This window comes from Heloderma suspectum, chromosome 1, assembly GCF_057233095.1.
Source record: "Heloderma suspectum isolate Gila_16-S chromosome 1, 16-S_ref, whole genome shotgun sequence".
NCBI lineage: Eukaryota > Metazoa > Chordata > Lepidosauria > Squamata > Helodermatidae > Heloderma > Heloderma suspectum.
The window spans coordinates 278786120-278810713 of NC_139458.1; the positions used below are offsets into that span (position 1 = coordinate 278786120).

A 24594-nucleotide genomic window follows, 5' to 3' on the forward strand; every position below is an offset into this window, starting at 1 on the left:
CAAAGGATTCCATTATCAGGGCACTGGATCGAAGGTTCTCCCTCATGGCCTTTGGACCCAGCCTCCATGCATCTAGGACTTGGTGGCAGCAGATTTCGACATGTCATGGGGTAGTGATAGGTGGTTATTTGCTTATGGTCTGAATTGTGTAGGCAACTGTTTGCGGCTGTTGGCGCATTTGGCCATTTGAGAAACTGTCCTGGGCACCACAACAAAATGGCTGCCGTGGGGTGCATAGTAAAGGACAAGTGACCTGGGCAAAAGACTGAGTACAAGGCTGAGGTGATGTCTGAGCCCTGACACACAAAACAACTCATTTGAAGCTATAGTTTTCAGCACCAACAGAAACTTATTTCACAGCATTCATTCATTTATTTATTTGTTTATTTATAACATTTCTATCCCGCCCTATATCATTAAGATCTCAGAGCGGCATACAGATAAAATCAATTTAAACAGTACAAAACAATAAATAATTTAAACACCTAAAACATATTAAACTATTAAACAAACCAATACTAGTTAAAATCTAAAACAATAAAACAGTTAAAACAATGTGCTAGGGAATGCATTTAGCCCTCAAAGCCTTTGGTAAAAAGCCATGTTTTTACTTGGCGTTGAAACGAGACCAATGTCTGCACCAATTGGCCCTCCAAGGGGAGGGCATTCCACAACCAGGGTGCCACAGCAGAGAAGACCCTCTCCTATGTCCCACCATAGTGTATGTTTCGTAGTTGCCAGTAAGTAAATGTGTTAATGTTTTTTTAAAAAAAGTGGGAAGTGTAGGGCACCTTGGTGGGCACCAAGAAAGGTGTCCAGAGGTGCATTGGTCCCCATGGGCACCTCCCTTGCCTACTTCTGATTTGAAGCACTGGACTGCTGACAAAGCACTAGATTTCTTACTTCTGAAAGAGCAAACATGCGGACCAGAGACAAAACATGAGATGTTATAAATAAGTCTTGGTCTGTTTTAGTTACATGACTTCATTTTAGAATAGAAAAGTGAAGTAAATATTGGCCACGTCTTACAAATCCATAACCCACAATATCCTATGGCGCAATTCAGTTTTTTCTTCTTCTTCAAGTTACACAATAGTTTGCTCCATGGGTCATAAAAGGAGGAGCCAGAGGTCTTATTCATTTGGGGCAGGGGCAGGCAAACTGTGGACCTCTGGATGTTGTTGGACTACAACTACCAGCATCCCTGGCCTTGCTGGCTAGGACTGATGGGACTGGGGAGTGCTACAGCATCTGGAGGGCCCCAGATCAGGGGTAACCTTAGAACAGAGCATGCAGACCCAGTGATTCCTACTCCAAATGCTTAAAGGGAGATCTCAACTGTTTACATCTGCTCTAGCAGCTCCAAGCATGTGCATTTGGAGCTGCCAAGTTGAGATTAACTCTTCCTGCATCTGATGAAGTGAACAGTGTCCACGGAAGCTTTTGCCAGAATAAATGTGTTAGTCTTTAAGTTGCCACAAGACTCTTAATTGTTGTTATTGTTGTTGTTTTATTACTGTTTATTTTACGTTCTTGTTATTATAGAGCCATCTTTGTACATGGTGCTTTCCAAAAACCAGATATGATAGGTCTCTACCCTCAAGGGGCTTACAATCTAAAATAGACACAGGGAAACACCAAGCTGGAAGCAATGGAAGAGTATGTGATTACTTCAATCACATGTATTTGGGCTTAGTTACAATCAGGTATAGGGACCAAAGGGATAATCCTATGGTTTCTCAGAAAAGACGCATTTTGAGGAGGGACTTAAAGGAAATAATTAATTTTGAAATTAACATCAACATCTTATCAGAGTGATCTTATTGCAGCTCATTAGCAGGAACACAACGATGCTTTTTCAGAAGACGTTGTTTCCAGAGTGCCCAAAATACTGTGAATGCATGCCTCAAAAGGGCAGTGAACACTACACTCACATGGCGTGATGGGATTTTTGTTAGCTTCAATTGAGTCTCCCTGAACATGGCCTCCTGCCTTTGTGCAAGTGCAGGGCTCTCCTTCCCTCCTCCACAGCTAATCTTAAGCAGGGTCTTGGCCACTGCTGATAATTCTTCAAGCACTGCGTCTGAATGGCATATAGTGCAAATGGCTTTCTTGAAAGGGGGCCCTTTGGAACATATAGGAAAGCTGAACAAAAGCGTTCTCCTTGCGCCATTCTAAAATCTGCATTTTCTCTGGAGCCAAAGCCCTTTCATGTGAACAGCCGTGTGTATGCACGAGTCAGGTCTTGCTGCTGCTGCTGCTTAACATCAGTTTCAAAACATGCCAGATCACATCTTTATCCTGTTTTGATGTTTTTGGACCCGGTGCACTTTGTAAATAGGACGTTTGTCCCTGCAGCACATATTCTCATAAGATGCAGGCCAGCTGAAAAGAGAGATGCACATTTGAACAGACCCACTGCAAAGAGCTCTTTGGGTCCTGCAGCCCTGGTATGACTATGCACAACCTCCGTGGATGCCACATATAATCAAGGTTGAGCATCCATCCATTCATTCATTAAATGTACAGTCAGGGCCAGAAATATTGGAACAAGGATAACTGTTTTGGCAGTTGGCCTCTGTACACCACCACATTGAAGTTGAAAGGAAACACACCCAGATGGGAGCGAAGTCAGGACTTTCAGCTGTAATTCAAGGGGTTTGACAAAAGTGGGGCACTAACCATTTAGGAAGGACAGCCAGTGGCATGCACCCCCCCATCATTGGTGGCTCATAAGTAATGGAACGAATGGCTGACAAGCAGCTGCATGGCCAGGTGTGGCCTGTTTCCTGGGTACCCCATGACCAATCAAGCACATAAAAGGCCTGGAGGTGGTTCTGAGTGTTACATTTGTATTGGGTAGCTGTTCACTGGAACTCCCAACATGAGGTCCAAAGAGGTGTCCATGCGAGTGAAGGAGGAAACAAAATAAACCCATCAGAGAGATAGCAAAAACAGTGGGAGATGCCAATACAATGTTCAGTCTGGAACATCCTGAAAAAGAAGGAATTAACTGGCAAGCTCAGCAACAGCAAAAGGCCTGGCAGACCACAGAAGACAACTAAAGTGGATGACCGCAGAATGCTGCTCATGGTGAAGAGGAACCCTTTCACAACATCTAGCCAGGTCAAGAACGCCCTTGTGGAGGTAGGCATGTCATTGTCAACATCTACAGTCAAGAGACGGCTTTATGAATGTAAATACAGAGGCTTCACAACAAGGTGCAAACCACTGGTAATGCTCAAGAACAGACAGGCCAGATTAGCCTTTGCCAGCAAACACCTAAAAAAGCATGCCCAGTTCTGGAATAAGATTCTTTGGACTGATGAAACCAAGATTAACTTGTACCTTAATGGTGGGAAGAGAAAAGTATGGAGAAGAAAAGGAAAGGAACAGCTCCTGATCCAAAGCATACCACATCATCTGTCAAACATGGTGGAGGCAGTGTTATGGCATGGGCATGTATGGCTGCCAATGGAACCGGGTCACTGGTGTTTATGGATGACCTGACTGCTGATAAAAGCAGCAGGATGAATTCTGAAGTGTATAGGGCTATACTTTCTGCTCAGATTCAGCTCAATCCTGCAAAGCAGGACACTGCTTCATATTGCAGATGGATCATGACCCAAAACATACAGCAAAAGCTACCCCAGAGTTTCTCCAGGCAAAGAAGTGGGATGTTCTTCAATGGCCAAGTCAGTCACCTGATCTCCACCCAATAGAGTATGCTTTTCACTTCCTGAAGACAAGACTGAAGGCAGAAAGACCCACCAACAAGCAGCAGCTGAAGGCAGCTGCAGTAAAGGCCTGGCAAAGCATCTCGAGGGAGGAAACGCAGCATTTGGTCATGTCCATGGGTTCCAGACTTCAGGCAGTCATTGACTGCAAAGGATTTTCATCCAGGTATTAAAGGCGATCCTTAAGTTTCAAATGATGTTGGTTTGTTCCATTACTTACGAGCCACCAACGATGGGTGTGTGTGTATGCCACTGGCTGTCCTTCCTGAATGGTTAGTGTCCCACTTTTGTCAAACCCCTTGAATTACAGCTGAAAGTGCTGACTTCGCTCCCATCTGGTGTGTTTCCTTTCAATTTCGATGTGGTGGTGTACGGAAGCCAACTGCCAAAACAGTTATCCTTGTTCCAATATTTCTGGCCTTGACTGTATATACTGCCCAAAGGAGAAATTCCTTTGTGGTGGCTTACATCATAAAAATGCCAAAACTAAAATCAAACAATAACTGAAACAACAAATGCAACTAATGATTTTTTTTTTAAACATAGTCAAGATAGTAAAGAGCCAACAGTAAAGTTAATAATCAGAGCAACAGATTAATGATTAAGTGGCTGCTGGGAGAAGAAGGTATTAACTTGGCATCTAAATGTATATAGAGTTTGTCCTGCAGGATCATGCTCTCACAGTGTGTAGGGGCATTATCTTGTTTCTGGTAGCCCTGAGGCTACTATCTGGGGGGGGGGGGGTGAAGTATTCTGAAGGACTGGGTATTGTATTCTTTAGAGAGCCTGATATACTGTAGTGTAACCTTCCCTAACCTGGTGCCCTTCAGATGGTTTGGACTACAATACCCGTCAGCCACAACCAGCATGGCCAATGGCCAGGGATGGTGGGAGCTGTGGCCCAAATCATCCCAAGAACACCAGGTTAGGTAAGGCTGGTGTAATGGCTAAGAAACTCAGCTATAAATCAAGAAATAGCTGAATCTTGCATCCACCACATACTCATTAAAAGGCCATAGGCAAATAATGTTCTCCAAACTGCAAAGGATTTTCATCCTTTGCTCACCCGCCCCCCCCCCCGCATCTGCAATATAGAAATGATGATAATGCTCTGCCTTCCAGGGTTGTTGTAAGAATTCAAACAAGATAATATATGTGACATGCTTTGAACACTCTAATAATGTTACTATAGAAATGTGAAGCTGCTGTCATTTTGTTTGGCAAGGCTACACTGGCAGGGTCAAAGGAAGACAGGAAACTGACTTGTACCAAGTCAGACCTTAGTCTGGCCTTCCCCAACCTGGTGCACCCCAGATATTTGGACTACAACTTCCATCAGCCCTATTCAGGATGGCCAGCTGTCAGGGATGATGGTGTTTGTAGTCCAAACACATCTGGAGGGTGCCAAGTTGGGGAACCCTGCCTTAGGGTGCAATCTTATCAGTTGTGCCCTTACCGCTTGGAAGCCCCTGAATTCGGAGGCTTCTGAGTTTCCTATGCCTTGCTGGGCTGAAGCCAGCATGGCAGAAGCAGTGGTGTGGATCTTCACCTCCCCATCCTCCAATCTCCAGTATTTGTGCTAGACAGGCTTTTCAATCCTTCTAGTGATGGAGCTTTAAAGGGGGAGGAGAGGAGGCTGGAGGAGCCTCAGGATAACTCACATCCTGGCCTCTGCAGTCTCTTCCCCTTCCTGTCCACCAGAATGCCCCCTCCCCCCCAACCCCGAGGTTGGGTTTCTGACTTCAGAGAGGCAGCCAGTGTGGTTCTCTCTGCACTGGCTGTGAGGGGGTGGGGTCTGGGGTCAGATCTCCAACCCGCCCTTCTGAGGTCGGAGTGCTGAGGTCGGAGTGCAACCCCTTGGAGGGGTTTACGAGCCACCCTGTGGTTCCTGGGATGCTTGGCCCAGAAACCATAGGATTCCTCCCTTAGTCCATCTAGCTCAGCATCATCTGTGCTGACTGACAGCAGCTCTCTAGAACTTTTCCCACTTGAACCTGGGATCTTTTGCATGCAAACAATGTAGCCTGCTCCTGAACTATCCCCCCCCCCCATGCATTTGTTTTTGTTTTTTTAATGCTAGGGCATTCTTTCTTTATATATGTATTTGTACCCCACCTTTCCACCAAGAAAATGGCACTTACAGTGGCTAACAACCATGGGAACTAAGAAATGTAAAATAAATCTTGGTTAAAACAATAATAAAGCAAATACATTAAAGGCACAGTTAAAGACACACACACACCAATAACAGAATTAAATCAACCAACCCAACAGACCAGCTTCCATGCCACAAGCCTGCTTGAATAAAGCATCTTTGCCTGCTGGCAGAAGGACAGCAGAGAGGGAGCCAACCTAGCTGCCCTTGGCAGGGAGTTCCACAGCCTGGGAGCGGCCACCAAGAAGACCCTTTCTCACGTCACCACCAAACATGCCTCTGAAGGGGCAGTACTGGAGAACAGCCTCACCTGAAGATCTTAAAACCCAATCAGGCCTGTTTTGGAGAAGGCAGTCTTTTAGGTAGCCTGGTCCTGAGCCATATAAAATATAACCATATAAAACTTTATAGGTCATAACTAGCACGTTGAATTCTGCCTGGAAACAGCCAGTAAAGCTGTTGCAACAAAGGAGTCATGTGCTCCCTGTAACACGCCCTGGTCAACAGTCTGGCTGCAGCATTCTGGACCAGCTGAAGTTTCTGAACAGATTTGGAGGCAGCCCCATGTAGAGTGCATTTCAGTAGTCCAAACATTATGCAACTAAGGTATGCGTGATCGTGGTCAGATCAGACATCTGTAGGAAGGGATGCAGTTGGTGCACTAGCCTCAGCTGTGCAAACACACTCCTGACTACTGCCAAACCCTGGGCATCCAGATTTAAGCGTGAATCCCAAACTGTGAGCCTGAGTCTTCTGGGGGAGTGTAACCCCATCCAGCACAGGTTGAGTCCCTGTTCCCTGATCATAATGCTAGAATACACAAAAGTGCCCTTGAGAAGGTGCAGGGTGAATCTCCTTTACCACTAAATAACTAGAGAGGGTCCCATACGCTAGGAATTAAAAGGGATGGGCTTCCAGACAGATGTGAACTTCACATCTCTTTTGCTAGAAACTAAGTTTTAAATAACCCCCCATTTTATATAGGAAGCTTGCTTCTGCATACTGTAGTCAGACCCTTGGTCCATCTAGCCCAGTCTTGTCAACACTGACTGGCAGTGACTCTCCAGGGTTTCAGGAAGGAATTTTCCAGCCCTACCTGAAGATGCTGGGGATCGAACTTGGGACCGTCTGCATGCAAAGCAAGTGCTCTACCACTGAGCCACAATCCAATTCCTGCACACAAGCCTGTTGCATCTGGTTGGCTCCAGATTTCAAGTAAGAAACCTCAGTTACCTTCTAGGCATAATTATGGTCTGAGTGAACAGGCATAGGGTCAGGCTGTCATCCCAAGCGTAATTACCTGACAAGAAGGCTCACTGAAATCAGTGGGGAGCGATCTTTTCAGAGAACATATTTGGCACTGTGGTGTAAAGACACCCAAGCCAGGCGTGCAGTAGGTTTCACAGCCAAGGAGAACAATGCTTTGACCTTATTTGCTGCTGCTCATGCCTCATGCAGAGGAATGCTTGTCACAACTCTAATGATTTAAGATCAGGCCAAGCTAATATATCTTAGTTCTTCCTGCATAGACTCGGCAGTTTCCTTTATAATGCAATATGGAGAAACCGATGGTGTAATTGGAAGAATGGCAGCGCCTGAGAGGTGCCCTTTGCTACAATTCAGAGCTTCTGCAATTCATTTGTCAGAGGTCTGGCTCTGTGACGCTTTTAGCTCTGGGACACACGCGGTGCAGAAGATGATAGGTTTTTATTGGACTAAGCTCTGCGGGTAACAAGACTGCAGACTTTTGACACTCGCAGGACTCTTGGGCAGGCAGCAAAGCTCAGAAGCTGCCCCGTGTGTTGAACTATTATGAAGTTGCATTCTCTCTCATTTGCTCCAAAGGGTCCTTGGATCGAAACGGTAATGGAATGCCTCACAGCAGCATGAGAGATTTTATTCCACAATACTGGGTGAGGAGGAGCTGTAGTATAGCACAGTCTTTCCCAATGTGGTGCCCTCCAGATGTTTTGGATGGCAATTCCTAGCATTCCTCATCATGGGCTATGCTGGCTGGGGCTGATGGGAGTTGAAGTCCACAACATCTGGAGGGCATCAAGTTGGGGAAGGCTGGTTTAGCATCTCCATCCTCATTTTGTGGGCTGAAACCATTTGCACCCTTATAAAAACTGTAGTCAACACTGCATTGTTATGCCCCTATTGATTAGTGCTGCTTTTCACAGAATGAAACCCCTCTGTAGAAGTCACTTTTGCATAGGGAATTTGGGTTAACTTGCTGGTATGTTGTCCCATTGGACAAATGCACATGCATGTATGGGGCTGTATTTTCATGCACTCTACTGTGTGTGCAGATTCGCTACCCTTCAATGTGGCAATATACAAATAGGATCCCAGATTTTCCATGAGGAAGTAACTTCTAATTTAGGAGCTGCATCATGTTCAATGGGACTCTCACAGCACAATCTTATGCATGTTTACTCGAAGTAAATGACACTGAGTTCAATAGGGCTTACTCTCAAGTAAGTGTGTATAGAAAGGATGAGCAACCTGTGGCCCTGAGCCTAATTTCAAAAGCCCTCTACAAGTGATCAATTTACACCTCTGGCAAGAGCAATCTATACCTCCCCCTGCCATCCAGCTGGGTGTAGAGGAAATGAGAGAGAGGAGTGGCAGAGAGAAAGAAAGAAAGAAAGAAAAAAGAAAGGGGAGAAGCAGAATGAGAAAGAAAAGCCCCCCCACACTTTCAGCCCTGTTCACTGCTGGGTTTGGCACTGCCTGCCACTGGTATGTGATCCCCAACAGATGACCCCACAGGGAATATGACCCTCAACAACAACAACAACAAAGTCCCCCACTCCTGGTGTATAGGATTGTACTCAGAGACAGCTACAGTTCTGGGCTGTATGGCTGGTTCCCAATAAGAACATAAGATGAGCCCTGCTGGATCAGACTAAGGGTCCATCTAGTCCAGAATTCTGTTCACACAGTGGCCAACCAGCTGTCGACCAGGAACCCCAAGCAGGACATGAGCACAACAGTGCCCTCCCAGCCCTGTCCCCCAGCAACTGGTGTACATAGGCTCACTGCCTCTGGTACTGGAGGTAGCACATAGCCATCAGGACTATCTCTAGAACATGAATTCATGTCCTAGAGATAGTAATGAATTACTTGATTTTGGCACTAAGCTTGAGGGAATCAGGACATTCCTTTTCTCAAGGCAATAAAGCAGGGGTGTTGAACCTCAGGCATGCAGGCCAAATCTGGCTCTGTGAGTTCCCCAGACAGCCATGCCCCATTTTCCATGACCCACAAATTGTTTGGTGGTTTCCTGGCTTTTATGCAGGCTTTTTCCCATTGGCCATGCCCCTTTCACCTTTGGTCCCACCCACCACTGGAATGCAGCCCCCCCCCCACCAGTGCTATTCTGAAATGGGATTCAGCCCTCGGGCTGAAAGAGTTTCAACACCCTTTCAAGTGTAGCTGAACAAGCTATGACTTTCTCTCAGGTTAGAACAAACTTTTGAAGAAACACCGGGCTGCCGCCAAAAAAGGCAGCCCCATGTCGAGTTCTCGCCCTTTGCTCCCTGTAATATCTAGTACAATGCACACTGAATTGTGACATCACATAGTGTGTGTTTCCTTGCCCTTGCCTTGCATCATTGGCTGACAGAGGTAGCGGAAACCTACAACACAATAACAACAGGATATATTGTATTACATGTTCTGGAGGGGAGGGTTGAAAGAGGACTGCCATATTCAGCAGCAGCTCTATGTTTCTTGTAATGTTTTAGATCAGCCTAAAGAGATGGCAGCATTCTTGTTTTGGTGCTGATAAATATGACTGTGGATTCTTAAGGGTCCTTAATTCAAGGCAGTTTGACATCTCTTTGGGATGGGGACTGCTACTTAAAGAAAGATAGTTTGTATAGAGGTAAAAAAGTGGCAAATTGTGTGAGCATAGATAGTCAGTTTGGCAGTGAACATGCCCCCCGCCCCCCAATAGGCTCTTTGTGAGATCTGCAGATGCAAAGTTGCTTCCATTTGTCAGTGGCCCTCCATGGAAACTGTGGCTTAAATGTTGCTCATTAAGCAGAGCGGTTCAGCAAAGACTCAAAGAAACTACTCCTATATTTTTGACAGTGAAAGGTACAATTTGAGTAGAGCAGTGAAAAGAGTTTGTGCTCCAATATCTCCTGCTAAAAAGTGACTTAAAATCTAGGCGATCCCTGTCATAATGTTATATATTTTCAAACCAGAGAAAAACACTGGAACATCCTTCCTAATAAGTGGAGGTAATGGTCAGACAAAACTTTGTGTGGTGGTGGAGAACCAATGTCTTTTATCCCCACCCCTGTCAGCAGTTAAATCCATTCCATCTGTGTTTTATGGATTGTCAGGTGTCTTTCATTCCGTTGTCCACTCATTGACAGAAATGGATTTTTTTTTTTTAGGAATGTAAAAGAATTTTGTAATGCAACCCCCCCCCAAGTAAAAACAAAAACAAAACAACCCCAAAATGGTCCACAAGCCTGCGATATCCACACAACTCAGAAAATGTCAGTTCACAGTGGAATCCACAGATTGGATTCATAGAAATCTGAACTCATTTGAATGTGTTGCGCATTTCTCAGACATCCCTAGGTGTAGCTCATAGAACCCTTTTCTGTAGCCTGATTAGGATCTCAGTTGTGTCAGTTTGTTTCTTCCACCCTGGCTAAAGAAGATGGGGAAGAGAGGAGCTGCAAAATCTTACAACAATCAATACCCCACTTCCAACCTGTAGTTTTCTGTGCACAATATTTGAAAAGGTGTGGCTGATCTTGTAACACTGTGTGGAATTATCAGCGTCTAACGGTTATATGTCTGTTCCCCCCCAACACAAAAAATAAATGGTTGTTTTTTATTCCCCCCTCAGCAATATTGTGCACCTGGCAGTGTGTGTGTGTGTGTGTGTGTGTGTGTGTGTGAACATTAATTTAATTTAATTTTTAATCAGAGAACCTGAGACAACCACCGAGCACCACTTGACAGCCGGAATGCTAATGACTGGCAGACGGTGATTGCTTTGCCTTGAAAGGGCAGTGAACAATCCGCTCACACAGAGTCGTGGGATTCTAGTTAGCTGCAGTCAAGATTCCCGGCACTTTGCGCTCCTGCCTTCTGAAAACACAGGTGTTGCTTCCTTCCCCAGCAGCTAATTTTAAGCACAGGGCTGGCCACTGCTGATTAACACCCCCCCTCCCCAGTGTTTTACCTCAGCTGTTTGTGGTGCAAATGTTTTTCTGGAAAAACTCCCTTTAAACATTTCAGAAAGCTAAACCATGGCACTTACCTGCGGTGCCTCCAGGTTTGGGAGGTTGTTTGGGCAAGACACCCACAGTGGGCCCCCTCCCTCAGCAAGCCTACCATTTCATCACCATTGCCACCTGCTGCAATTGCTCTTCATCCTCTTTCCCATCATTGCTGCCACTTGCTTGCTTGACAGCCAGAAAGCCAGTGAGCAAGCAGGTAGGGGCATCTCCTGCTCCTCACCACCGCCATTGTCTGGGCCGGAGCGAGAGGCAGGTGGACGAGCAGGTTGCAATGGCGAGGAGGACCAAGTCCAGGAAGGCTTGTCAGTGGGCCCTTGTTGGGGCATGGGCCCTTCTCAGCTGCCCAACCATGCCTACCCTTGACACTGGCCCTGGCATTCACTGTGCCTTACAAAAGTTCTGAATTCTCCCAGGATCATCTTTCATATTGAAAGGTGTGTGTGTGTGCATGTGCGCTACCTGCTGCTTAGCAGTAACTTTAATGCAAGCTGGGCGCTGCTTCTCTTTAAGTACATGAACCTCGTGCATTTTGTAAATGAGATATTTGTCATCCTGGTGCCATAGTATGTATTCTCTTTGGACATTAACCATTGAATCAAGGCCCTCGTTTGCCAATGCCTTGGAAATGTATGTATTTCATAACGATTTATAAGCAGCTGCCTGTTAAAACTGCAGTAGAAATGTCCAAGGAATTCAAATGAGATCTGAAACATAAATTAGGTATCCTAATCACCCACAGTTGCCATACTATCTTGGCTTCCCAGTCAAGTGGGTATTTTATTGTCCTCTTTTTATGTCACATTATCTAACAGAACTGATATAATTATACTCTAGCCAAGGTGAAGGGCTTTCACTGGAATGTAATAGAAGATCTCTTCCAGCTCATGCATAAATCTGGTTCAGTAAAACCTGGGGCCTTGGACAGCAAATAGATTTGGTGATGGATAGGAGGAGAGCAATTTTTAGAAGGCAATGAGGAATGGAGCCACCCCCTCTCCCCACATTCTCCTCCCTACTATATTTCCCCTCACGTTTCCTATATCTTCCTCTCTTCCCCACCACCCCAACTTCTTCCAATCCTGCTGCCTCAAATATTTATAAGAGTTCAAAGGTTGCCAGATGTTCTTGAATGTTTAAAGGGCTATCCTGGAATCCAAAACTAGGACCTAAAGCAGAGGTGGAGAACCTCAGGCCTGGGAGCCAAATCTGGCTCTCCAGGGAACACTCTCCCTTCTCTGGATCTGCCCCCTTCCCTGGCTCCGCCCCCTTTCCCTACTACCAATTGTTTGGTGGTTTCCCAGCTTTTGTACAGTTGTTCTAAAAGGTTGAAATACCTCTCCTAAGGCTTTGTTATTGTTATTAAGAGCTTTAAGCTAAAATATGCTGGGGTTTTGCCCCACCCCTTTTGCCTTTGGCTCCCCCCACCACTGTAATGCAGCCCCTGAGAGCTTCTTGATAATGGGAATCAGCCCTCAGACTAAAAGAGATTCAACAGCCCTAAATGATATTGAAGTTGTTGTTTTTTTTCCAGATCTCCATAGAATGCAATGGATGCCTTGTGTTTTGGATAACACTCCAGGAAAATCTTCCTTATTTGTACAATTCCAGTCTATTGATCCCAGTTCTTCCTTATGAAATGGGGCAGGTGGTGGTGGTTTTAGGAATGTACATTGTGCATTTTGGTGACTGTGATCAGAGACAATCACTAACTTTGGTTTAGAATGTGAAGCTACTGCAATGTTAATGTGTAAAAACACTTTTGCATGTGTATGTTATAAGCTCAGTTTTCTTTTCAACAGGGGGAAAATTTCAAATTAAGAAGGGAGGCATCCAGGGATTATAATATTAAGATAACAACTGACATTCTACTTAAACTGCCACCACCAGTAAATTAAGCCCATTATACTTTTAAAATAATTGAATCATGTTTTTACTTTTGTGACATTCAGGATCACTGAAGGAAAATGACTTCTGCATTAGCTTAATTATTAATATAGCCTCATAACACTGTCAAAGTTTGACTCTTAACAAAACATGAATTAATTGGTTTCACCATATCATTTATTTCTTTGTTAATTGGATGGCTAAAACATTGAAGATCATTTATTGATCTGATAATGTCATGCGTTGTGTGACTATACTGTCTTGTATGTTAAGAAACTACAGAATTATTTCTGTTCATACAAGATCTAGATAAAAATGGCAAGATTGTGCCACTGTCTCTGTAAATACATCTTGAAGAGTTCACAGATGAAATATACTTCATGAGTGGTCCACTTTGTGTACGAATTGAATGAGATGTGATGTGCATGGCTGAATGTGAGGTGTTGTTGTGAGGTGTTCAAATAGCAACACAGATGAGAAGCAATCTGTGGAAAACAAAAGTGTAAAACTAATGTTTTGTGGGGATTCAGCTCTAATAAATACTAAAGCTGAAATGGAAGCCATGGACTACTACTATGTTTTGATTCAGCAGAGCTAACATATACTCATTTCCCTCAGCCATTGATTCCTTCCTTGCATGCATAAGCTGCTTTCAGCTTGTCATTACATGAGCCTACAAAGTGCTAATATTTCATTAATCTCTACTGCTAGTAAAATGTTAAACTCTGAAAAAAGAGAAACAAAGCTAGGTAAGAACCCACGTTTGGAAATAGTTGCAGTAAAGATGGTCTTTGCAATAAATCTTTTATTCATGGGATGGAAAGTAAAAGATCATATTCAACAATAGGAAAGGGGCATATCATAGTTTTGGTTTTTCCCTGTATTTAGAGATGCTTAAGACCTAATGAAAAAGTCATGTTGAGAGGTATCAGCACCACGGACAGTTCACCCTTGGTGAGTCTATTAAACGGTACAGACTGTTATCTAAGCTGGATAAACAAATCTGCTCTATCAAGCAGCACACTTCTAAGCATTAAACTCAGCAATGCTCCTGGAGGTCATGTATATCCAGCAAGGTAATGAAAAGCTAGCAACATCTGTCTGCCAGAGAGCAACAGGACTTCAAGGGTACTTGCTCATGGCAAGAACTAAGAAAAACAACTAAAAATGTTAGCTTTACTTTTTTAGCTGTATTGATACATTTGCTGTACCAGATCATTGTAACAGTTGAATTACCACCCTGATTTGCCCCCAAAGTCAGTCTATAAGTTCCTGGCTTTATAGAAATTATTAACTGTCTTGCTAGAACATAATGGTACTGTTGAGTGAACAATAACAAGATGGACTCTCTTGTTCCATCTTCTGTAGGTAAATTAAGAACATAAGAAGAGTCCTGCTGGATTAGACCAATGGTCTATTGAGTCCAGTATTGTGTTCCCATAGTGGCCAACCAGATGCCCATGGGAAGCCCACAAGCAGGACATAAGAGCAATAGCAACTTCCTGTTCAAGTTCCCTGGCAAGTGAAATTGAGAAGCATACTTTCTCCGATACTGGAGGTAATAAATAGCCACCATGACTAGTAGTCATTGACAGCCTTACCCTCCATGAATCTGTCTAATCCTCTTTTAAAGCCTTCCAAATTTTTGGCCATCACTCCATCTTGTGTAAGCTAATTCTATAGTTTAACTATGTGACATGTGAAAGTACTTCCTTTTGTCCCAAATCTCTCATCATTTAGCTTCATGGCATGACCCTGGGATCTAGCATCATGAGAAAGAGAGAACATCTCCCTACCGACTTTCTCCATATCATGTATAATTGTATATGCCTCTGCCACATCCCACCTTTCTTGCCATTTTTCTAAGCTAAAAAGCCCAAGTGTTGTAAACTTTCCCCACAGAGGAGTTCCTCCTGCCCCATGATCATTTTGGTTGCCCTTTTCTGCATCTTTTCCAGCTCTACTGTGCTAACTAGATTCTTCAGCATCCAGTTAGCAAGTTATTATGAAGCATGGTTTCAGCAAATTAATATAATACATCCCAGAAGGAGGCAGAGAGATCTTGAAAGTTGAGGAGATTAAACAAGTCTACTAATTTGCCTGTTGCATTGTTTTATAAATGCTGTAGTGACTTGGTTTACATCCATTCACCCTGAAAGTCTATGTTGCATTGTATTACGGGGTGGGGATGGGGGTTATTCCTTGTACACTATGGGCATCTTGCAATGGCACATGCATTGATGTGAGAAATGAACCCATTCCATTGGGCATCATTCTAAAAGCTAAGGGATCTGGTGTTCTGGTGTTTAAAATGGCTTTGTTGGAGAGTCAGTGTTGATGTTTCCACAGAGGAAAATATGTGTGAAACTACATTCGAATGAACCATCTACACAGATCTTTCCAAAAAGAATACAGTACCCTGGTTGCAGTTCTGTCCGTATCCCTACTCATACTCATGTGAACAGGGAAACCATGGTGAAAGGGGCAGTGCGTTTAGCCCCACCCCCAGTCATGCCACTCCTCCCGCCCCCACTGACACTGTCACCATGTTGAGCATAATGTCTGAAGCAGGGAGCCTCCTGTACTCACAGAGCTCCTCTTGCAGCATAGAACCCTTATTCTAAATCATCCAAAAGCTTCCACAAATGCAGGAGCTCTCCCCATCCCTTATTTCAGAAGTTATGCAGAACATGGCAATGGTGGGGGTGAGAACAGTGGCGTGACTTTGGGGGCACAGTCCGGCTTTCACTTTATTTCCAGAGACCATCCTTCTATGAGTCCTGTGAGACCTTGGCCCTGTTCCTCTGCCTGGCTCTCTTCCACCTGGCCTGGGAGGAGGGGCCCCCAACTGACTTCAACTGAAGGTGCATCAGGGTAGGGTCTTGTTTAGGCTGGGCAGCTGAGCTAACCTTTAGCTTTAGATGAGATAAATTATTTTTATTCCTGTTGACATTGTTTTGTATTTCACTTTTGCTGTTAGTGGGTTGTTTAAGTCTAGTGTATATTTACTGTGAGATCATAGACTCATAGGGTTGGAAGGGGCCTACAAGATCATCGAGTCCAACCTCCTGCTCAATACAGGAAGCCTGATTCCCAGACGGTCTCCCATCCAAGTACTAACCAGGGCTGACCCTGCTTAGCTTCTGAGATCAGACAAGATCAGGCACATCCAGATCTTTAGCCCATTTGATTATGTTGTTCTGATTTGTAATTGTTAGTTATCTGGAAATGTTGCTGTATATGTATTTTCATGATGTTGCTGTAAGCTGCTTTGAGCATGGTTTTACTGTGGAAAAGCAGCATACAAATGATGATGATCTCTATTCACATGAGTAACACATGAATAGGGCTAAGGTGGGGGTTGGCAACATCTTTGGGCCTGGGCACATTTGGCACTTCCATTCTTAAACCGATGTTTAAAACAAAGAAAGAAAAACTTTAATGGTAGAGAGCAGAATGAAGTCCCTTGTTGGCATGTGTTTATTTTAAACAGGTCCTCATATGTTTGCAAACCCAGTCTGATGTTCATTAACATAGGCTGAGCTAATTTTGCTTTGCCACACTGCTGCAGAGGAATGGAGCATTTGCATAGGCAACTTTGCTACCAGGTTAGAAGCAGCTGTCTAAGAATATCCAGATGTTTCACTTTATTTCAAAATTAATTCTTCAAATATATGTAATTCTTATTCAAATGCAAGTCTGACTGAGGAATCTTTTCATAAGTTGCTCTTTCAGCAATTATAGTCTTGTGTTGTTTGTTGTTGCTTTTAAAATAACAATAATAGCCACAATTAATAATGCATTGGTCAGGCACACATCAGGTGTTCAAAGCACTACCATCCAGTCTCGGTAATTCTGATAACGGTTTGTAAATCCAATATTATAATCCCCACATTGGAGAGGGGGTGAACGAGAAAGAGTAAGAAACAGTTGCTTGTCTAGTTCCACATTCTGAGCTGGTTTGCATGACATGAGAGCCGATCGTGGTTAATCTACCTGCAGGTGCTGTTGCTGGGTGCCTGTGGGCACCATGTTTGCCATGGCTTGTTGTGTCATGTGAGCCCAGGAGGCAGGGGTGGTTGGAAGGTTAGACAACCCTCAAATAACCTTGAGGGTTTGCATGACACTACAACCCATGGCAAGCTGAATGGCCGCAGGCAGCTGGCGTGATGCAACAGTCCCCGCAGATAAATTAAACCATGGTAGACCGTTCTGTCATGTGAACCAGGTCAATGAATTTTTATAGCTTCAGGAACATTTGAACATTTGTACGGAGTCTTCCTGGCTCCATGTTTGCCAAACAATCCCATGCATGCTTACTTGGACGTTAGTTCTACTGCTTTCAATGGGGCTTACTCCCAGTTCAGTGGGCACAGAATTGCATCCTCAAACATTATGCTGCACCAGGGGTAGGTGATGTCTTGGACTACAACGTTCACAATCTCTGACCATTGACCATGCTGGCTGGGGCTTATGGGGGTTGTAGTCCAAAATTGCTGGTGGGGGCACCAGGCTGCCTATCCCTGTGCTGCACCATCTCTTTCTGGTTGTTTGTTTGATGTTTTCTGTGTGTTACATAGCAAGTGAGCGGGGCAATCTGCAAACTGTCCTAAAGAGCATGACTGAGTCTGCAGTAGGTGCCTTTGCCAAAGAGATGACAGCAGAGTGTATGTGTCATAAAATCAGGGGCCACTTCTGCAGCTCCATGCCTTGAATGTGTCTGCAAACTTTTCCCTCTGTCAGAGATAGCAATGCTAATAGGTTTCAGACACAGGGAAGCTTAATCTGCTCCAAGATAGAGAGCAGTAATTGGTAACAATTAAGGAAGTACATCCCAGATACAAATTCTTCTTAGTAACAGGGATCTGGGACTTTTTGGAGAATGGAATTTTGCTCAAGGTAGGGGAACAGGCAGCTGATCTAATTCTCCTCACTTAGATCCTCCTCCTCGCCTGCCCCATTACGAATCTACTCTGCCCATAATGCGGAAGCTCTTAAAGCAGGAGTGGGGAAACTGTGGCCCATGGAGGTTCCCCATCAGGCCTGCAGAGCCTCCTTGGATTCCTCCAATGGGCATGACTTGGACTCCAAGCCCTGCCCCCTGGAGGAATCCCATGGTTATCACTGCTCTGTGGTCCCAACTGGGAGGGCAAGCAGGGAAACCCCTCTGTTATTTCTGATCACAGATCGGAGACAACAAAAGGCACGCTTGTGAGCGTGAGGTTGGGCGCTGGGACAGCACTGGGAGGAGGGGCTGAGGTCTTCCTTCATGCAGCTCTTGCTACTCCCTCACAGACTAATGTGCGGGCTGGAATTTAGCTATGCACCAGCTTTTGCTGTTTTTGGAATACTGTTATGTAGTATCAAAAACACACATTTTAATATCTATTTTGAGAGGATTGAAAAACCTGCAGTTTAAGGTGGTAATGGAAAACAATTATGGGTATATAAACATGTGAATATGACCAGTGGTGTAGTTGTAAATTTTGAAGTGCAGGTGCTCATTAAGTGCAGGTGCTCATCATCAAGTGCAGGTGCTCATCATGACAGTGCCCATAGCCACGCCCCCAAAGAAAAGCCAAAAATACAAGTGGCTGAGTCGATCCACATCAGCAAACCAGTTCTAGAAGTTTTATCTCCATCAGGACCAGTTGTGTTTTTTTGGTAAAGTTAGTGGGTCTTAATTGCCCATTCAAGACTAAACTACCCCAAAGTACTTTTTGTTACAACAGGGATAGCTCACAACGATGTGCTACTGCTGGGAAAACCTCTCCCCCCACCCTCGCCCCAGCCACTGCGAGGATTGCAGCTAAGCTCAGAGGGAATGGAGAAGCTTGAGGGAGGTGGCAATTACATCATCATCTCTGGTAAACAAAAAGTGTTGGTGCTTTGGCCCTGTGAGCCCTGGTGCTGCTACTACCCTGAATGTCGCACCTTCTGGAAATAGGTTTGTCCATCCCTAGGAGGATGGTTTGAAGGCCCACAATGCTGTTCTACTGCTGAAGTGAAATGGCTGTGTACATTGCTGGGGCGGGGGAACCATCTGAGAACCATATGTAACCTTCTCTGAGCTTCTCAGAAGGAAGAGAGAGCTAGAAATACAATAAACAAATGGGAGTATGCTGAAGACAATAGTGGTTAGGCAATGAGCTTTAAGGTTCTGAACTGTAGGGATGTACAGATTTTGTTAAATCCATTCTGTTTGTGTTTCATGGATAGTCAAGCACCTTTCGTTCTGTCATCCACTCGTTGATGGAATTAGATTTTTTAAAACAAATTTTCATTCTACTTGTGCTAATTCACATTGGTGATAATTCACAGTGCAAATGCACATTTGTACTAGTGCACTAATGTGCACTAGCACTTAAGTGAATTAGCACAAATCCCAAAAGTGAAAACTGGTTTGCAAGTCCACAGAATCCACATGACTCATAAAAAGCTGGTCTGCTGCAGAATCTGCAGGTTGGATTCATAGCAATCCAAATTCATTGCAGATTTCTCTGACATTGCTACTGAATTGTGAAATCCAAAACAGAGAAGGAGTAAGGAACTGGTGTCCCTTCAGATGTTGTCCGACTACTAATTCTAATGAGTGCAGAAGTGGTAAACATTTTCCAAGGGATGGACAAAACTACCTGTTATGGATCCTGTGTCATTGATTAAGAAAAAGAGTGCAATTAAATCTTTAAAGAAGTGATTGAATAATTAAGTTGATTAAGGAGGGAAAGACTCTAGGTTTGGCTGACTGTATCATATGTGCGGATGTATCTTGCCATGAAAGACCTGTAATAAAAATGGTGCTTTTGGACTTAGTGGATTACATTCCGCCCACAACTTCTCCATATGGAGATGTACCAACAATCTTTTGTTTCATCTTTGTGGAAACAAATCTCTTGTCATTTTTACAAATGAGGCTTAAAGCTGGCTTTGTTCTTAATCCACTTAAAGCAAACCTGCATTGGTTGAATCATAGAATAGTACGGTTGGAAGGGGCCTACAAGACCATTGAGTCCAATCTCCTGTTCAATGCAGGAATCCAAGTTTGGCTGTCCAGCCTCATGGGGATGTTGGGATGTAGATTCCATTTTTCTTCTGAACTATTTCCTCCCTTAGCAGTGTACATGGCACACAGCACTGGGGTTGGGGTGGGTGGGAGGCTTCTTGGTGTCATGTATGTATGTATGTATTTATGAGATTTTTAGGCTGCCTTTTAGGGCATATCCCTCACAAGGCGGCTTCCACAACATATGTAAGCACAGCACAAACATCAAAATTCAAAAACTGTCATTATGAAGAAGAGTGAAATCCAGTAGTCATAAAATAAGAATAACAGTAAAATATCAAAGCAGTATAAGACTATTAAAAACAACACTGAAACACCAAAACTAAGCTGATAGCCCCACAGTATCTTCTAAGAAAAAGCAACTACACACATTTCTGGGAAGAAGCGGGAGACATGCGCTTTGTTCCTGTCATGTCCAGTTCTGCTAGAGAGGCTCAGAGTGTTTTCATATGCATGGAATGGAAGAATGGCCCAGGCCATAGATGCAATCACTCCCAAATGTACACAGCCCCTTCACTACAGGCCTTCAAGCAGGCCTGCTTGAAGGCCTGTAGTGAAGGGGCTGTGTACATTTGGGAGTGATTGCATCTATGGCCTGGGCCATTCTTCCATTCCATGCATATGAAAACACTCTGAGCCTCTCTAGCAGAACTGGACATGACAGGAACAAAGCGCATGTCTCCCGCTTCTTCCCAGAAATGTGTGTAGTATAACACAACACATGACATAATCTCATCTCTGAACTTCACTGTTCTCACCTCAACATTATTTTGAGGACTGAAACTGGTGTTCAAATCTGCACTCAGTTATGAAATTCATTGGCTAATCTTGGGCCAGTCACACACACACACACACACACACACACACACACACGCACACAGTCCTCTCAGCCTATGATGCTACTTCAGAGAGTCATTCTGATGTTAAAAAGGGTCGGGAAGAACCTCTGGATTTGTCAGCCACACTAAGAGCATGTGTGCTTAAGAGTGGGATAAAACTGTTTAAATAATGGCTACATAAATTAAATATTGGATGCCAGTGTTTATGACAGGGAAATGTGCGGTGCAGTAATGTCATGTCATGCCTTGTGTTTACATTACCAGGAAGAGGGAAGAGACAGTATGAACTGATGCCACCTTTTTCTTGATTATTTCCTCATTAGCCTCTCTTCCAAAATGGCAACAATTCCAAGCAAAGCTGTTTTCAAATCCAGAAGTACTCTGAAGGATACTTTTCATTTCTAAACTGCCCAAAGCACCATGTGTGTAGCGTGATTTTTTTTTTAAGTGTACATTTGCAATTGCCCATTTCCTAGATTCTGGAGAGGCTTGCAGGCCATGCTGGTTCCAGGTTTTGGAAGGCCTTGGGCGAGACACCCTCAATGACCCCTCCCTCAGTGATTCTACCTTCTCACCACCATTGTGACCAGCTGCTATTGCTTCTTATCCTCTTTTTCATCTCAAGTGCTACCACTTAGTTCCTCGACAGGTAGTAGGCTGCTCCACCACCATTGTCTGGGCCACAGTGAGGGGCAGGTGAACAAGCAAGTTGCAATGGTGAAGAGGAGGGGCAAGTCCAGGGGGCTGTTATCAGTGGGCTCCTGCCAGTGTGTGGGCCCTCAGCAGGTGCCCAGTCATGTCTACCCTTGATGCTTGCCCTCCTTGCAAATATACACCTGACAGCTGGCTGGCCATGAACAGAGCTTGGCACTTGCCAAAGAGACCCAAGGGAGGAGTTGCTTCAGCAGTGGCCTTCACTGAATGTGGCACCTGAAGGATAGAATCTTTTCTCAAAAGAAGCTCAACCAAAGGTTCTCCATGGCAAAGGTGAAGACTCATGTCAAGCTGTTATTGGTTAATTGTTATGATTTTGTGTGTGTCCTCAGTAACTGTTGTCATGGTATATAACATTACAGGCATGCCTTTTCTATGAGCTAGCTCTTTCCAACGGTCACCTGGTATTCCAGGTGACTGAAGTTGGAGTTGCACCAAGTCTGTCTGGGTGGTGGCTGAAAAGCAAAGTTTGGAATCTGGACTGGGGGCAGGAAAAGTTTGTGCTAAGAGACCTGAAAAGACAAGTTTGTATTTGGGTTTTGACTGGGAAAGCCAATCCAACTTTTGGAACAAGGTAATAATTTCTTATCCTGCTTGCTGTGTGCTTGCTTCTGTAATATCTTGTAACTATATTACATAAACAGTGTTGAATTCCTAGTGTTGTTATCCTCCTCCAAAGCAAACTGACCTTGTGACAAGCTCCCTGGAATTTCCCACTGTTTGGGGTGGAGGCGGGGAAGATAGCATAAATTATTATCTTGGCTTGATGGAAGTTAGCTATTTTTGCTTTGATTGCCACTTGAATCTATAGAACAGGAAGGGAAAGCAGGACATGCATCATTTGGGATCTACTGTTTGGGGATATTATTTATCAAAAAGAGGAAGTGTATCTATGTGGCTAACTCATGATCTTGAGGAGCACAGCTGGAGAACTATCACTCTGAGACTACCCAAAAAAGGAGAGGGCACCATCTGTCCCTTTGCTTGGCAATCTGAGGTCTTTACCCTTTGGAAAAAGCAAAGCACTATAAAGAGAGCAAAGTCAGTAACTAGCTAGATCTCCCAGACAGGCTTCGGACCAGAGATCTCTGTAGCCTACAGCTGCATGGACTGGAGCTCTTGCTATTCTTTTGCTTCCTCCTGCTGTCCCTTCCTATCTGGCAAGAAAGGGAGACCAGTGGCAGCTGCAGCAGCAGGCCCTCTGTTAGGCTTTGCTATTACAGTCTCATCTGTTAGGCAGATCTTGTTGCTGCCTGATAGCTTTTTCTGTTTTCTGTTGCTCAGCTTCTCCCTTGGCTCCCCTGACTTTGCTGTTACTGTCATTTTGTACAGGGTCATCCCCTATCAGAACCTCTGCCTCATTCTCTTAGTCCCATATCTGTGCATTTTGCCATATCCCTCCCTTTACTTGGAAGAGCCTCAAAGGCAGCCCAACATGTTTTGATAGAAAGCAAATCCAAATGACGTCCCGCCCCCTGGATGATAAGAAGCCTACTACTAGGGAGGCTGGGATGGCTCCACTCCATTGGCTGATTTGGGGATACTATTAAAGGGCAGCCAATTGTTGATTGTTTGGTTATAATCAACAGTTGGCTGCCCTTTCATGGTATTTCCCAATCTGCCAATTGAGGTGAGTCATCCCAGCCTGTCTAATGGTAGGGCTGGTCTTACTCTTCGTTACTGTTGGAAGGGACTTAATGGATAGTAACCCATCAAACCACATGCCCGTTTGCCTTCAACTCCCTCCTCCATTGGTAGCAAGCAGGAGGAACCAGCACTTCTGATTATTTGCCTGCCCTCTCCCTCTGGGTGACGGTGATGCTTCGGCCTCACTGGGCGGGTGGATGACCAAGCAGTGACAGGAGATACCACAGCGATAGGCAGCACTGTGGTGGCACAAAGGAGGGGATCTTGCTGAGGGACCGCAGCTCAATGGTGGAGCGCATGCTTTGCATGCAGAAGGGCCCCAAGTTCAATTCCCGGTAGGGCTCCTGAAGCACTGGACCCCCTGCAACTGCCCGAGAATGATATCTGATGCTGGCCCACCTGCCATCTCTAGTTCTTTTTGTTTAAGATCCCTGTCCTGATCAAACAGATCAACCCACAATATTGGTGCAAGATATATGTTAGTAATGGTAGGCAAAGACAGCCACTAAATCTGGGGCCCCTAACGTTTTGGGTCAGTAGGCACATTTGGAATGTTGGGAGACTGCCATGGGTGCTCTCACAAAATGGCTGTCATGAGAGGGGGGGCTGTATTTTCTTCTCAGTAAGGAGGATCCAGAAACAAGGTTTGGATGTAAACATAACTTCACTTTATTTCTAAACCTTAAATTTCTATCAGTCTTTTCCCCCCTCACATCCTCCCTCCCCCACTTTCTCTCTCTTCCCTCCTCCTTTCTCCCTCCTCCTGGGACCCTCTAGGGACAAACTTCTTAATAACTCAAAACAAGGAAGTGCATACAACTATTACAATACAACAGGGGGCCCTGCTTATTCATAAAATGGCTGCCACAATGAGTGTGGCTGGTTACAAAACACTAAAAGAAAAGTTAGACTAAAAGAAAAGGAACTTGCCCAAGAACATAAGAACAAGGCAGAGGTGGGGCCTGCGTTCCAAACCCCAAAAGCACTCCTTTGAACCTAAATAAAGATGGCACCGGAGGGCGGAACTTCACTTTGCGGCATGCCAGACTCCCAGGTTTCTTTTAAATCTTAAGGAATGAAATAAAGACTGGGAAGGGCAAGGAGGCTGGTGGGCACCAAGACAGATGCCTGCAGGCACATTGGTGCCCATGGGCACCATGTTGGAAACCCCAGATCTCAGACATTCCAGAATGATTTAAATCTCCAGGGCTGTATTTTTGCAAAAACCCAACTCCTATCAGGCTTTGACAACATAGATAATGGGCTGGGATGATGGGAGCTG

General features: G+C 44.6%; 1 protein-coding gene across 5 annotated transcripts in view; it reads left to right on the top strand.

Moving 5' to 3' along the window:
* EIPR1 (EARP complex and GARP complex interacting protein 1) overlaps positions 1 to 24594 on the top strand; it is a 219873-nt gene that overhangs the window by 119400 nt on the left and 75879 nt on the right. The gene's annotated exons all lie outside the window — the stretch shown is intronic.